This window comes from Ranitomeya imitator, chromosome 5 (genome assembly GCF_032444005.1).
Source record: "Ranitomeya imitator isolate aRanImi1 chromosome 5, aRanImi1.pri, whole genome shotgun sequence".
NCBI classification, from domain to species: domain Eukaryota; kingdom Metazoa; phylum Chordata; class Amphibia; order Anura; family Dendrobatidae; genus Ranitomeya; species Ranitomeya imitator.
In genome coordinates this window covers 532283428-532298926 of record NC_091286.1, presented here as the reverse complement: position 1 = coordinate 532298926, position 15499 = coordinate 532283428, and the positions used below count along the sequence as shown (strand labels likewise).

The window sequence follows — 15499 nt, the reverse complement described above, 5'->3', positions numbered from 1 at the left end:
TGTAACGTACCACGATGTAAATCCATTTGAAGGGGTTAAAATATTTTACAGGCAGGAGCTCTGCTATAATGCAGCTGTGCTCGTGCCTGTAAAACCCCGGGGAATGAAGGAGGTAATGTAGGTCAATGACCTATAGTTACATTCAGTCGCGGTGATGCGCCCTCTGCTGGATGTCCTCATATGAAATAGAGCCTGGGAGCCTTCCAGGAAAGTTCCCACACTCGAGGTCATTTGAGGACATCCAGCAGAGGGCGCATCACCGCCCTCAGTCACTGGCTTTACTACTCTGGCGGAGAAAATTGCGCAGGAGCCCACACCAATTTCTTTCCGCGATTTAACCCTTAAATTTAATAGCTACAGCGACCAAATTTTGCACATACACACTACTAACATTAGTAGTGTGGAATATGCAAACAAATGGGAATATGACATGGCTTACTGTATGTAAACCATGTCTCATATCATGTCGGGTTTAGGAAGGAGAAATGAAAAGCCGGCAATTGAATTACCGGCTGTTGAACATTATCGAGCTGAAGTAAATATAAATACTGTATATATATATATATATGTGTCTCTATGACATATATATATATACATATATATAACGAAACGAAACAACTTTTGAAATTGGCCGATCTGTTTCGCTCAACCCTAGTCATCATTCATTGGCTAATTAATGTCACACAGGCACCAACAATTAATCACAGGTGATTCTAATTTGTGAATTGTCACAGGTGAGTCAAAATGTGTTTCCATACTAATTTAATGCAAAAGGATGCCAATACCAGTGTCACAGCAAGTTTTAGGTTTTTCTATTTTTATATCCTATTGATTATTATAATTTGCTCTTTTGTATTGAACACTAGTGCTCTATACAAAAAAAAACTGTTTAATTTGATTCAGTTTTCTCAGGAGATATTCCCAATTACGTACTGATACTGCATGGGTGCCAATAACGATGAACAGGACTATACCTAGTATGGGTAACTGTTGTTCATCTAAAAGGCTCTAGATGGTATTTATTGCCTCACATTTCTGTGGTAAATACAGTAGAATCCCCTCAATTGAAAAATGTCTTCTTAAAAATCATTTTACTTGCAAACAAGTGTAAATCATTTAGTGTTTTAAAGTAATTACATTTGCATTAGAGGGGAAAAGTTAAGTCACAACATAGGACACCAATTTATGGTGGATCTAATATTCTCTGAGAAAGATGAATTACCTTCAGGGATGCCTGCGGGTTTGTTGCTTCATGATTTGTATTTTTCTTATTTCCTGGACCTTTATAGGGGTTTTAGTTCCTCAGCAAAATCAGGTAATTTTTGAGGATTTGGAAGATGCATTACATTTAGTGTCTGTGGAAACAGGGGATATGATATTGATGTCTTCCTTTCCTTGCATTCACAGTTGGTTGAAAATAATATTTTTTATATGAGAAAATTCATTCCTTTTGTCTCACTAATCTGTTTTTCACAGGTATATTACGATTCATGTAAATCTTGTCTAATTCCTTCACTACTTTGGGCGTACTCAGCACGTCATGGTTGGCAAGTACTGGCTCCACGACCGCAATGACGATGATAATATTATGGTGCCTGCTATTTTTAACCGGGCACCTGGGCTCGTCATTACTGGGGTTTTCGACTGCTCCCCCGCGACTACGATTGCTGTGATTGGCTGTTCAGGATTGAACAGCCTATCACAGCATTTTTAGCATTTCAGGAAATCAAATTGGCTAAAACACTTATATCCAGCCTGGGATTGATGCTGTAACAATACCAATCATAAGCTGGAGTCTAGCAACGGCAGCATCACCAGGGCAAACTCTGATTGGAGAGATCAGACGATGACGTAGATCACACCAGAATGTACAGAGGTGATCTGACCTCAGTATGATCACCCTGCACTTCCTCATTCTAGCTTCGGACATGTGCAGAGCGGTTATACTGCTGTCCTGTCAGACTGTGCTATGCCTTGTGTTGCCACAAACTTTTTGAAGTATTTGTCATCACTGCCGCAGGTGTTCCTGCAATTCCTGAAAAAAGAAAGAAGAAAGAAAACTTTCTTGATCCATTCCTTAACCCTAGTTTTTTCCTAATCCACACAATCCCAATCTACGCCCCTTAACTACCTCTCCTTAAACCCTGGAACGATACAATCAGAAGGGATTTAAAATAAATAAGAAAGAAGATTTGTGACCCTATTGAATGACTGCATAGAGGAAAAAATATTGTGTATACATAAATAAGGGGTAATAGGGTCAGAAATCATCTTTCTTATGTATTATAAATCCCTTCTGATTGTTATTTTAATATACACTTGTATTAATATCCCCATTTTTAATTCTATATATCACAATATGACTTTGCAGTAAGTAATAAAAATGCCTTAAAATACTCTCTCTATCACATTACTCTGGCATTTAGCAAATATTAATAATTATGATAATTCTTATTGACCCCTTTGTATACCAGACCAATGCTCAAACCCCACAACTTCCCTCTCCATATTCACTGAAGGGGAGCTTGCTCATCTTCTTTCCAAATCACACCTCACCACTTTTTTGCTTGACCCCATCCCATCTCCTCCCCAACCTTACCACCACACTAATCCTATCCCTAACCCATCTCTTCAACCTATCACTAACTTCTGGTACCTTCCCCTCTGCTTTCAAACATGCCACAATCACACCTATCCTCAAAGAGCCATCCCTTGACCCGAGCGCTATGTCCAGCTATCGCCCCATATCTTTGCTGCCATTTGCTTACAAACTCCTTGAGAAGCACGTCGATGCTGAACTTTCCTCTCACTTTGAATCTAACGCTCTCTTCGACAACCTACAATCTAGCTTTCGTCCCCACCATTCCACTGACACTGCCCTGATCAAAATTACTAGCGACTTACTTACAGCCAAAGCTAACAGACAATTCTCTATACTCCTCCTTCTTGACCTGTCCTCTGCCTTCGACACAGTTGACCACTACCTCCTACTACAGATCCTCTCCTCCTTTGGTGTCAAAGACCTTGCCCTATCATGGATCTCCTCAAACCTTACCAACCACACATTTAGCGTTTCCTACACCCATACTACCTCCTCATCTGGCCCCATCTCTGTTGGTGTCCCTAAAGGCTCTGTCGTAGGACCCTTACTCTTCTCAATTTATACACTCAGCCTTGGACAACTCATAAGGTCCTATGGCTTCCAGTAACATCTATATGCTGATGACACTCAGATCTAACTCTCTGGCCCAAATGTCACCTCTCTGCTCTCCAGAATCCCAGAGTGTCTATCAGCCATATTCAACTTCTTCTTCTCTCGCTTCCTCAAGCTCAATGTGGACAAATCTGAACTAATTATCTTTCCTCCATCCAGTATATCTTCCCTACCTGATCTATCTATCAAAATTAATGAGATCACACTTTCCGCTGTCCCCAAAATCCGCTGCCTCGGAGTAACCCTTGACTCTGCCCTGTCCTTCAAACCGCACATCCAAGGTCTCACCACCTCTTGTCGCTTTCAGCTCAAAAATATTTCCAGAATCCGTCCTTTCCTCAACCCTCACTCTACCAAAATGCTTGTGCATTCCCTAATCATCTCCTGCCTCGACTACTGCAGCATCCTTCTTTGTGGCCTACCATCTAAAACTCTCACACCCCTCCAGTCCGTCCTTAACTCTGCTGCCCAACTAATTAATCTCTCTCCTCACTGCACTCCTGTTTCCCCTCTTTTCAAATTCCTTCACTGGCTCCCAATTTCCTAGCGTATCCAGTTTAAACTACTAACACTGACCTACAAAGCCATCCAAAACCTTTCTCCTCTATCAATTTCCAAACTAATCTCTCAATATCATCCCTCGCATAATCTCTGATCCTCCCAAGACCTCCTTCTCTCCTCCACCCTTATTCGCTCCTCACGCAATCGCCTCCAAGACTTCTCCCGAATATCCCCCATCCTCTGGAATTCTGTGCCCCAACACGTCCGGTTATCCACCACATTTGGATCCTTCAAAAGAAACCTGAAAACCCACCTCTTCAAGAAAGCTTACAACCTGTACTGACCACATGGCCATGGCCATGCAACTCCCGACCTAGTGTCTCCTTCCCCATAACCCTGTAGAATGTAAGCCCGCAAGGGCAGGGTCTCCTTCCCGTTGTACCAGTCTGTCATTGTTAGTTTGTTTACTGTAAATTATATTTGTATTTTGATGTAACCCCTTCTCATGTACAGCACCATGGATTTAATGGTGCTATATAAATAAATAAATAATAGTAATAAAAATAATAATAATAATAATAATAATAATGGACCTAAAACGAGAAAGGTTTATTCTGATTCAACTGTATGTATAATTTCCTTTTTTGTTTTACCTTTTCCTTACCTACCTTTGTGGCCCCTCTGTTTAATGTCCCTCTGGTTCTTATTCATGGGTTCATCCTGGTTTCTAATCCCATTTCCCTTCCCCTACTTTCTTTCCAACACTTTATTGATCTAATTATGTCTTATCAGTTATATATTTAGTTTACTTTTCTGTATGACTTTTCCCTCATCTACAGTACCTATGTGGCTCCTACATTTAATGTTGCTTTTTTATTACTTCTATTCAATGGATCATTCCAGGATCAATTACCAATTATTAGGGATGAGCGAATAGCTTCAGATAAATCCTTATCTAAATATCTATAGTGCTTACCAAATAGCTGCATCGGGAACCCGGATGCTTGGAGCACTCCCAATAATCAGCTGTTCGGCGCCGCAGCTGCATATGTCGCAGCTGTGTGACAGTCACAGCACATGCATGGAGAGCCTGTTTGTTGCTTCCCTCATCTTTCCTGGGAGGCTCATCTGGTAAATGTTCTCACTATGGCTTCTATTCACTGGACCATCCTGGGTTCTTCTCCTACATTCCAGTCATTTGTCCTCTATTCATCGGATTACTTTTTAGCAATAAGAATGGTCTTCTTTTTTTTCTTTGCTCTACCTTTAATCAATTTGTAATTACCAGCTTAACTTGCCTCCCCTTACTAATTTCCCCATTGGTTTAAGTGTTCTTGTGGGTGTTCACTATGTAATTGGCATCCATTTTGGGCCTTTAACCCCTTTACCCCCAAGGATGGTTTGCTCGTTAGTGACCAGGCAAATTTTTACAATTTTGACAACTGTCAATTTATGAGGTTATAACTCTGGAATGTTTCAACAGATATTAGTGATTATGACACTGTTTTCTCGTGACATATTGTACTTCATGATAGTTGTAAAATTTCTTTGATATTACCTGCGTTTATTTGTGAAAAACACAGAAATTTGGCGAAAAGTTTGAAAATTTCGCAATTTTACAACTTTGAATTTTTATGCCCTTAAATTCCAGAGTTATGTCACACAAAATGCTTAATAAGTAACATTTTTCACATGTCTACTTTACATCAGCACAATTTTGGAACCAAAAATTTTTTTAGGGAGTTATAAGGGTTAAAAGTTGACCAGCAATTTCTCATTTTTACAACACCATTTTTTTAAGGGACCACATCTCATTTGAAGTCACTTTGAGGACTCTATATGATAGAAAATACCCAAGTGTGACACCAATTTTGGTTCCAAAATTGTGCTGATGTAAAGTAGACATGTGAAAAATGTTACTTATTAAGTATTTTGTGTGACATAACTCTGGAATTTAAGGGCATAAAAATTCAAAGTTGTAAAATTGCGAAATTTTCAAACTTTTCGCCAAATTTCTGTGTTTTTCACAAATAAACGCAGGTAATATCAAAGAAATTTTACAACTATCATGAAGTACAATATGTCACGAGAAAACAGTGTCAAAATCACTAATATCTGTTGAAACATTCCAGAGTTATAACCTCATAAATGGACAGTTGTCAAAATTGTAAAAATTTGCCCGGTCACTAACGTGCAAACCATCCTTGGGGGTAAAGGGGTTAAAGGCCCAAAATGGATGCCAATTACATAGTGAACACCCACAAGAACACTTAAACCAATGGGGAAATTAGTAAGGGGAGGCAAGTTAAGCTGGTAATTACAAATTGATTAAAGGTAGAGCAAAGAAAAAAAAAGAAGACCATTCTTATTGCTAAAAAGTAAACCGATGAATAGAGGACAAATGACTGGAATGTAGGAGAAGAACCCAGGATGGGCCAGTGAATAGAAGCCATAGTGAGAACATTTAACAGATGAGCCTCCCAGGAAAGATGAGGCAAGCAACAAACAGGCTCTCCATGCATGTGCTGTGACTGTCACACAGCTGCGACATATGCAGCTGCGGCGTCGGGTCGTTACGGACGCGGCGTTACTAAATATGTGTACTTTTATTGTTTTTTTTATTTAGATAAAAAAATGTTTTTATTGGCACTATATATATATTTTTTTTCTTTATTTAGGATGGTTTTTTTTTTACACATGAAAATGTGTTTTTTTTTTTACTGCTTTACATTGCCCCAGGGGGGACATCACTATATATATGATCTGACACTTTGCAGTGCACTGTCAGATCAGCAATCACACAGGCACTGCAGGGAAGCTTCCCGGCGCCTGATCTGAGCAGGAAGGAGGAGGTAGGAGACCCTCGGAGCAACTCGATCACATCGTGTTGCTCCGAGGGTCTCAGGGAAGTACGCAGGGAGCCCCCTCCCTGCGCGATGCTTCCCTATGCCGCCAGAATGCTGCGATCATCTTTGATTGTAGCTTTCCGGGGGTTATTGTGCCAGGAGTGGTCCATGACCACTCCTGGCACATAGTGCCGAATGTCAGCTGCGATAGTTGGCTAACACCCGGCCGTGATCGGGCTGGATGTACTATTCTGTCCATGGGAAGTAGGGCCCACCCCACATAGACGAAATGGTACATCCAATGGTAGAAAGGAGTTAAAAAGCATTCTCTTGTGATGTTTTGCACATTTGTTTTTTTTAGTGATGAGCAAGCGCTAAAATGCTCGGTTGCTTGGTCTTGCGTTGAGCAAATTGAAATACTCGGGTACTCGACCCAAGCAACAAGCCCAATGTAAGCCTATGGGAAACCCAAGTATTTTTACCATGATCCCACCTGGGTATACATTTAAGGTCTAAAAACATCTGAAAATTATGGAAACACTCCTCAAATGACATAGGAACATCATGGGGATTGCCCCTGGAAGAATTTTTGACTCCAAGGCCACAGCTGTAAGCAATGTTGTCAGAGTTTCACGCCATTTTTACATGTGAACCAAAAAACATACAAAAATGAAACCAAAATGGATTTTGCTGGGATATATGTTAAGGTACATCCTTTCCAGGGTAATGACTTGTATGTAAGGCAAAATAATTAACTATAGACCAAAATGTTCCTCCACCACTTGGGCTATGTTTACACGCAGCGTTTTTGATGCGTTTTTCAACTTTAACATTGCTTTCAACCAATACAAATGCATTCACTGGGAAATGTCATTGTAACATTTAACAACCCTAGATTGCCATGTGGTTTGTGACACATAAGGAGACACATCTTGTTTCATTTATGAAGGAGGGACTCTTAAAATCACAAAGCCTATTTTTACATGGGCATCAGGTGGCATTAATATTCTTAAAGGGCCTTTATTAAACAGTGGGTCTCCTATGCTCTTATTGCCTATGCAGTGAGTGGCTGGGCTGCCAACAATTACAACGCACCCCAATACCCCTTTCACGAGACGTACAGGACGCTTCTTGAAAAAATGTTGCATTGAATGCAAGGCTTGCCCTGCTATCAATGAAAAGACAAAACGTGAGCATTACTGAGAAGGGTGCACAGGTAGGTTCTCACACTGTGCGTATATATATATTTAAGAAGAACCTGGCACTCAACTTAGAGTTAACTGTCCATCTAGCCAGATAAACTTAATTAATCAGAGCATGCGGCTACAGATTTATGATTAATCCTCATATATTTCTATCAACTGCATTAGTACGTAACTGATGAAGGTCCCCTGTGACCGAAACGTTTATTGGTACTACGAATACATTAAGTGCATCATAAAATTAAGTTGAGTGCCAAGTTCCTCTTATATGTATATGCCCTGCTATCAAGTCATATGCACCCCAATAAGCCTTTGAACCCAGGTAATGGATGGCCACAGGAAAACCCACTTCACATTCTTCACTTGGTCCTACCATACTCTTTTCTTATGTGTTAACTGCAAGGCCTGCCCTGCTACCAAGTCATATGCACCCCAATAAGCCTTTAAACCCAGGTACTGGATGACCACTGGAAAACCCACTTCACATAATTCACTTGGTCTTGCCATACTGTTTCCTTATGCATTGAATGCAAGGACCGCCTTGACCCAAATTTGCACTCACCCCAATCCCCCTTGAAAGAAACTTGGAGGAGGGCCTCATAAAAAAACTGTCCCATTACAAAGGAGCGGGTCTCCTAGACTTGTAATGCCCACACACTAAATGTATGGGCTGACAAACATTTCCCCATGGGGGTAAATTTTTAAAGAATATTTAATGGGGATCACAGACAACCTTGCCAAAAAATTTACTGTAGCAGCACGGAACACGTGAACACTGGTGGTCTAGTGGTGGAATTTTATGAGAGGTGGAGGAAGGCCTCTTTAAATACTAGCCCCAATTTAAAGGAGTTGGTCTCCTAGACTTGTAATACACGTACACTAAGTGTATAGGCTGACAAACATTTCCCCATGGGGGATACATTTTTAAAAAATATTTAATTTACATCAGACATCCTTGCCAAAAAATGTACTGTAGCAGCACCGAACACGTGAACACTGGTTGTCTAGTCGTGGAAAATGATGAGAAGTGGAGGAAGGCCTCATTAAAAACTAGGCCCAATATAAAGGAGCAGGTCTCCTAGACTTGTAAGGCTCACACACTAAGTGTATGGGCTGACAAACATTTCCCCATGGGGTAGATTTTTAAAAAATATTTAACCCCTTTCTGACATATGACGTACTATCCCGTCGAGGTGGGGTGGGCCCATATGACCACCGATGGGATAGTATGTCATATGCGATCTTGGCTGGGTGTCAGCTGACTATTGCAGCTGACATCTGGCACTATGTGCCAGGATTGGTCACGGACAGCTCCTGGCACATGAACCCCCGTAACACCACGATCAAACATGATCGCAGTGTTCTGCCAGTATAGGGAAGCATCGCGCAGGGAGGGGGCCCCCTGCGTGCTTCCCTGAGACCCTCGGAGCAACGCGATGTGCTCGCGTTGCTCCGAGGGTCTCCTACCTCCTTCTCCCTGCAGGCCCCAGATGCAAAATGGCCGTGGGGCTGCTTCCGGGTCCTGCAGGGAGGTTGCTTACCAGCGCCTGCTCAGAGCAAGCGCTGGTAAGAATGCAGCCCTGCCTGTCAGATCAGCAATCTGACCATATAACATGATGTCCCCCCCGGGGCAATGTTATAGTGTAAAAAAAAAATATTCAGGAGAGTAAAAAATTTTTAAAAAAATTCCTAAATAAAGAAAAAAATATATATTGTTCAAATAAATACATTTGTTTATCTAAATAAAATAAAAAAACAGTAAAAGTACAAATATTTAATATCGCCGCATCCGTAACGACCCGACCTATAAAACTGTCCCACTAGTTAACCCCTTCAGTGAACACCGTAAGAAAGAGGCAAAAAACAATGCTTTATCATGCGATCAAAAAAATGGATGTAAATAACCATGGCACCGCTGAAAACGTCATCTTGTCCCGCAAAAAATGAGCTGCCATACAGCATCATCAACGAAAAAATAAAAAAGTTATAGTCTTCAGAATAAAGCGATGCAAAAATAATTATTTTTTCTATAAAATAGTTTTTATCGTATAAAAGCGCCAAAACATAAAAAAAAATGTAAATGAGGTATCGGTGTAAAGATATTGACCCGAAGAATAAAACTGCTTTATCCATTTCACCAAATGCGGAACGATATAAACGCCCCCCCCCAAAAGAAATTCATGAATATCTAGTTTTTGTTCATTCTGCCTCACAAAAATCGGAATAAAAAGCGATCAAAAAATTTCACATGCCCAAAAATGGTACCAATAATAATGTCATCTTGTCCCGCAAAAAACAAGACCTCACATGACTTTGTGGACCAAAATATGGAAAAATTATAGCCCTCTAAATGTGGAGACGCAAAAACTATTTTTTGCAATAAAAAGCGTCTTTTAGTGTGTGACAGCTGTCAATCATAAAAATCCACTAAAAACCCCGCTATAAAAGTAAATAAAACCCCCCTTCATCACCCCCTTAGTTAGGGAAAAATAATAAAATTTAAAAAATGTATATATTTCCATTTTCCATTAGAGTTAGTGCTAGGTCTAGGGTTAGGGTTGGGTCTAGGGTTGGAGCTAGAGTTAGGCTTAGGGTTAGGGCTAGGGTTGGGCTAGGGTTAGGGTTGGGGCTAGGTTTAGGGTTGGGGTTAGGGCTATAGTTAGGGTTGGGGCTAAAGTTAGGGTTAGGGTTACATTTATGGTTAGGGTTGGGGCTAAAGTTTGGTTAGGGTTGGGGCTAAAGTTAGGGTAAGGGTTTGGATTACATTTATGGTTGGGATCAGGGTTAGGGGTGTGTCAGAGTTAGGGGTGTGGTTAGGGTTGATTGAGTTAGTGTTAGGGGTGTGCTGGATTTAGGGGTGTGGTTAGGGTTGGGATTAGGGTTAGCGGTGTGTTGGAGTTATGGGGTGTGGTTGGGGTTAGGGGTGTGGTTGAGATTAGGGTTAGGGGCATGTTCAGTAAGGAGTGTGGTTAAGGTTATGGTTAGAGTTGAGATTAGGGTTAGGGGTGTGTTTGGGTCAGGGGTGTGTTTGGGTTAGGGTTTCAGTTAGAATTGGGGGTTTCCACTGTTTAGGCACATCAAGGGATCTCCAAACGTGACATGGTGTCCGATCTCAATTCCAGCCAATTGTGCGTTAAAAAAGTAAAGCAGTGTTCCTTCCCTTCCGAGCTCTCCTGTGTGCCCAAACAAGGGTTTACCCCAACATATGGGGTATCAGCGTACTCAGGACAAATTGTACAACAACGTTCTCTTGTTACCCTTGGGAAAATAAAAATTTGGGGGGCTAAAAAACCCTTTTTGTGGGAAAAAAATGATTTTTTATTTTCACGGCTCTGCGCTATAAACTGTAGTGAAACACTTGAGGGATCAAAGCTCTCAAAACACATCTAGATACGTTCCTTGGTGGTCTAGTTTCCAACATGGGGTCATTTGTGGGGAGTTTCTACTGTTTAGGTACATTACGGGCTCTGCAAACGCAATGTGACGCCTGCAGACCATTCCATCTAAGTCTGCATTCCAAACGGCGCTCCTTCCCTTTGGAGCTCTGCTATACGCCCAAACGATGTTTTTTCCCCCACATATGGGGTATCAGCGTACTCAGTACAAAATTGGACAACAACTTTTGGGGTCCAATTTCTCCTTGGGAAAATACAAAACTGAGGGCTAAAATATAATTTTTGTGAAAAAAAAGAATTGTTATTTTCACGGCTCTACGTTATAAACTGTAGTCAAACACTTGGGGGTTCAAAGCTCTCACAACACATCTAGATAACTTCCTTAGGGGGTCTACTTTCCAAAATGGTGTCACTTGTGGGGGGTTTCAATGTTTGGGCACATCAGGGGCTCTCCAAACGCGACATGGTGTCCCATCTCAATTCCAGTCAATTTTGCATTGAAAAGTCAAATGGCGCTTCTTTGACTCCGAGCTCTGCCATGCGCCCAAACAGTGGTTTACCCCCACATATGGAGTATTCAAATGCTAAGGACAAATTGCACAACAACTTTTGGGGCCCAATTTCTACTCTTACCCTTGGTTAAAAAAAAACAAATTGGGTGCGAAAATATTTTTGTGTAAAAATTAGATTTTTTATTTTTATGGCTCTGCATTATAAACTTCTGTGAAGAACTTGGAGGGTCAAAGTGCTCACCACACATCTAGATAAGTTCCTTAGGGGGTCTAATTTCCAAAATAGTGTCACTTGAGGGGGGTTTCAATGTTTAGGCACATCAGGGGCTCTCTAAACGCAACATGGCGTCCCATCTCAATTCCAGTCAATTTTGCATTGAAAAGTCAAACGGAGCTCCTTCCCTTCCGAGCTCTGCCATGCGCCCAAATAGTGGTTTACCTCCACATATTGGGTATCAGCTTACTTCAGGACAAATTGAGCAACAACTTTTGCTCTCCATTTTCTCCTGTTACCCTTGGTAGAATAAAACAAATTGGAGCTGAAATAAATTTTTTGTGAAAAAAGGTTAAATGTTCATTTTTGTTTAAACATTCCAAAAATTCCTGTGAAACACCTGAAGGATTAATAAACTTCTTGAATGTGGTTTTGAGCACCTTGCGGGGTTCATTTTTTAGAATGGTGTCACACTGGTTATTTTCTATCATATAGACCCCTCAAAATGACTTCAAATGTGATGTGGTCCCTAAAAAAAATGGTGTTGTAAAAATGAGAAATTGCTGGTCAACTTTTAACCCTTATAACTCCCTAACAAAAAAATTGTGTTTCCAAAATTGTGCTGATGTAATGTAGACATGTGGGGAATGTTATTTATTAAGTATTTTGTGTGACATACTGTATATCTGTGATTTAAGGGCATAAAAATTCAAAGTTGGAACATTGCAAAATTTTCTAAATTTTCCCCCAATTTCTGTTTTGTTCACAAATAAACGCAGGTAATATCAAATAAATTTTACCACTATCATGAAGTACAATAAGAAAACAATGTCAGATTCATCAGGATCCGTTGAAGCGTTCCAGAGTTATAGCCTCATAAAGGGACCGTGGTCAGGAAGAATTGTAAAAATTGGCCCGGTCATTAACGTGCAAACCACCCTTGGGGGTAAAGGGGTTTATGGAGATTATAGACACCCTTGCCAAAAAATTGACTGTATGTAGCAGCAGGGAAATCGTTAACCCTGGTGATCTTGTGGTTGAAAATCATGAGAGGTGGAGGAAGACCTCATTAAAAACTAGGCCCAATTTAAAGGAGCGTGTCTCCTTGACTTGTAATACCCAAACACTAAGTGTATTAGCTGACAAACATTTGCCCATGGGGTAAATTTTAAAAAAAATATTTAGTGGGGATTATAGACACCCTTGCCAAAAAATTGACTGACTGTAGCAGCACGGAACACGTGAACCTGGTGATCTAGTGGTGGAAAGTGATGAGAGATGGAGGAAGGCCTCATTAAAAACCAGGCCCAATTTAAAGGAGCGGGTCTCCTAGACTTGTAATGCTCATACACTAAGTGCATGGGCTGTCAAACATTTCCCCATGGGGGTTAAAGTTTTAAAAAATTATTTATGGGTTGTATCATAGACACCCTTGCCTAATTAATTTAATGGCTGTAGCAGCCTACAACATGTTCACCATGGTGATCTAGTGGTGGAGAATGAGGAAACATTGATGAAGGCCTCATTAAAAACTAGGCACAATACACACTAGTGCTTGGTTTGTGTATGAAGTAAAAGATGAGCTGACCAGCAAGATCCCGGGCCTGCGGCCGAGCTCATGTGCAGGAGCAGGCCCCACAAAGACCACTTGGACAGGTACAGCAGCCCCAAGGCCAGCAGTCAGATCTCAGCAGCCAGCCTTTGAGCCTTTGCTCATCGGAAGAGGGCACTAGAGAGGTCTGCCAGCAGCGGTAGCAGAGAGACCATCGCCCGAGGTTCTGCAGGTGTCAGCTGGACTTGCAGAAGTGTCTATCGGGGTGACCATAGGCGTGACTTCCATGACATCGGGGTGAACACCCGTCAGACTATCGAACACGTCCAAAAATCGAAAACTGGCCCCTCTGGAAACTGTGTTGTTTTTACCAAAAAGACTGAATGAGGTCACCGAGGTGTTCAGCCAAACTCGAAATGGAGAGAACGTGCGGATAACAATCACCCTGACCAACGAGCTTCCACCCACCTCGTCCACCTGTTTCCATTTCTATAACATCATTTTCCGAAGACTCCTGAAGATAATGGATATGAAGCAGATAGGACGCAACTATTACAACCCGAGCGATGCCGCAAAAGTCAGAGCCCACTGACTCTCTATCTGCCAAGGGATTTTCCACCTCTATCCTCCTGTACTTGTCCAGCATCATGTTGAGCATTGATGTCAGCCATAAAGTCCTCAGAAACGAGACCGTGCACGACATCATGAGCAGCCCCTACTCCTCGTGTGGCCCTGAGTGGTTCCAGGACGCCTGCTGCAAGAAGCTGATCGGACAGATCATCCTCACCAAGTCCAATACTAAAACCTACCATATAGACGAGATCCCTTGGAACATGACTACAGTGTCCGCCTTCAAGAAGGCAGACGGAAGTGAGATCAGCTTTGTGGACTACTATAAGAACCAATACAATGAACAAGTGAAAGACATCATCCAGCCACTAATCGTGAACATTCCCTGGACACCCAAGCCGGGAGCCACAGATGAAGCCATCATACCGGTGCCAGAGTTCTGTAACCTAACAGGTCTGACCGACAGAATGAGAAACGACTTCAATGTCATGAAAGACCAGGCCGTTCACACCCGCTTACCACCAGAACAGAGGGAGCGGCAAGTTGGGAAGTTCATGAACTACATACACAAGGATGAGAGTGTTCAGAAAGAGCTGACTGGGGGCTGAATTTCGATACCGAACTGCTACAGTTCGAAGGGAGAATCGCACCTCCGGAAATAAATCATGCAAATAGACAAATCTGCTGAATATAATCCACAGTTTGCGGATTGGTGGCGTGAGCAGAGGGGTCCCATCCTGATCAGCCCCCGAGATATGAATACTTGGCTGATTTTTTACACCTACATATATTAGGATGCGGTGAATGCTCTTCTGCAGAACCCGTTTAAGATCACACAGCAAATGCACATCAAGATGAACCGTCGGTGTTGGTTGAAGTCGAGAACTTCTTTTGAAAAAGTAGAACAAGGCTAGCAGACAAAACTATGCAACTTGTGCCTGCGAAGCTACGATTCTTCCACCACAGCTACACCAGGCGTCAGTATGACATAGCAGACTGTATAAATTTTCTTTAGCTTTTTTTGTTGTAAAACTATAAATACTGAGTACACCAAGGATAGCAGACAGAACAATGCAACGTATGCCTGCAAACAGAAGATTTTTGCACCACAGATACGCCAGGCATGTGACGTAGATAACAGACTGTATAATTTTTTATATTTTTTAAACAATAAATACTGAGCAGACCAAAGGTAGCAGACAGAAAAATGCAACATATGCAAAGCACGGATTTTAACACCACTGAAACACCAGGCATCAGTCAGAGATAACAGACTGATCAAAATGTGGCCTTTTTTTGGCACACCAAAATTTTGTTAAAAAGTTGGCTATGACACCCAAAAATAAAATTTGAGTACTAATATTTTAAGATATTTAGAGCAATGATATGCGATTTGTGTGGTGTACAACACATAGTGATAAATATAACAACTGTAGCACATTTTTTAGGGACCAGCTAAAGTTTTTGGGGGCAGCAAAATGGTGTCCAAAAAT

General features: G+C 41.4%; 1 pseudogene; it reads left to right on the top strand.

Moving 5' to 3' along the window:
* Positions 1-463: 463 nt before the first annotated feature.
* On the top strand, positions 464-14920 carry LOC138637840 (piwi-like protein 1 pseudogene; annotated as a pseudogene).
* Positions 14921-15499: the final 579 nt, after the last annotated feature.